Source organism: Eutrema salsugineum, unplaced genomic scaffold (genome assembly GCF_000478725.1).
Source record: "Eutrema salsugineum unplaced genomic scaffold, Eutsalg1_0 scaffold_11, whole genome shotgun sequence".
In the NCBI taxonomy this organism is placed as follows: Eukaryota; Viridiplantae; Streptophyta; class Magnoliopsida; order Brassicales; family Brassicaceae; genus Eutrema; species Eutrema salsugineum.
The window spans coordinates 7,739,906-7,741,676 of NW_006256901.1; positions in this window are offsets into that span (position 1 = coordinate 7,739,906).

Sequence of the window (1,771 nt, forward strand, 5' to 3'; positions counted from 1 at the left end):
TCAAAGTAATAAGATAAAGGAGACAGAGAATATAACTAAGTATTACCAGATATAACGAAGTGTAAATTGAGAAACCCTAATTTTAGTATAACAAAGTATTACTTGTGTAACTATCTCGTAAATGTGAATACTTATAAACAACATTTCGACTAAATTAGGAAAAACAAATCTGAATACTTATTAAAATAAACAGAGAACATAAGTAAGTACAAAACATAATGAAATACTAACATAACGAGTCTAGAACATAAGGATGTAAAAACATAAGTTATTTAGTTTGATGCATGAGTCATATTCACAATTCCGTCATGTCAAGAAAACCCGCACTACCCAGTACACGAAACGGAAAAACCTTCCGCCTTCGTGAGTTAAGAAACAGGAGTAGTAGATGTTCCCCGGTTTATACATCTCCTCCCACCAATACTCCCATTGGTTGACTTGAGCGCACGGACAGTGGTGGAGAGTACGGTAAAAGACAGGCATAAACCGACGTTGGGCTTGATTGAACATCTCCGGCAACTTCAACGGCCAATGAAGACATCCGTTTGCAATGATTCTGCAGATGCACTTCCTTATGGTGTCTCGGCTTAGTTGGCCGAGATACTCATCACCCTCGGGATGGTCCATGATGAGTTTCATGAACATCCCATATACATAGATCGCACGGGTGTATCTTCTTTCCGCCACAACCTTTATCAGTTGAATTCCTCCAAAATCACGTCTTCGAAAGAAGAGTTGCATACCTCTTTCGAAAAGCATTCCTGGATTTCCGGCTTCATAGTGTTCTCTGAAGGTATCAACAATGAGATGGACATCTTGATCACCCATATGACCCATGTCAACGGGATCAAACTCAACGTAGAATCCATGGCTTCTAGTGCATGCGTTGAATCTCTGACAAATAAAACGAATCCGGATTAGGTCACCAAGAATGTGAACACTCGCTGCTAGAATTTTTTCCATGAGTTTGTTTAGTAGGTCTAGAAGGTAGGAGTAATCTGCCATGTGAAAGATTGTAAACCCTAAAAGAAAGAGAAGTGTCTTAGAAATATGATGAACTCAAGGAGGAGAAAGTGATGGATTTGGGAGATCTCTGGATTTGGGAACTGTCGTCTGTATTTTGTGGATATAAATAAAAGGAAAGAAAATGTAGGAAACGAGAAGTCTCCTCGAATAAACACGACTCTATAAGAAACAAATCTATGAGAGAGGAATAACTGTCTCTGAACATTTAAAATTATGATAATAAATAAGAATAAGTCAGTAGAGAGATAAAGTTAAAGTTATCGTAATAATTAGTGTGGAGACTCTCTCGTTTTATGAAGAGAATATATCTCTTTAAAAGTAATTTAATAAGGCCTTTACGACGCGTTGCATCGTTGCACGGAAAGAAGAAGGAACAGTCACATCATTAGTTAGACGCATTACAACTGTAAAAATAATATATCGGTAAATAAAAAATATAATGGAGTAGTGGTAGTAGTTGTCCCAGTCTTACAGTAGTAAATGAGAGCATTAACTGACGTAAGACTGGTACAACTACCAACACTATATCTTAATTTCTTACCGCGTTCGGGTTTAGTGCAAAGACGCCAAATCTCTTAATGTTAAACGGTTAAACAGTATTTATTATGTGGCTCCTCTCGCAACCCAAAGGTTTTCTCTCTCTATATATACCCACTATCCTTTTCAGTCACTTCTCACATTAAAATCAATTTTTCTCTTTCTCTTCATCACTTCAAAGACAAACTCTAAAAAAATGGCATCGAAG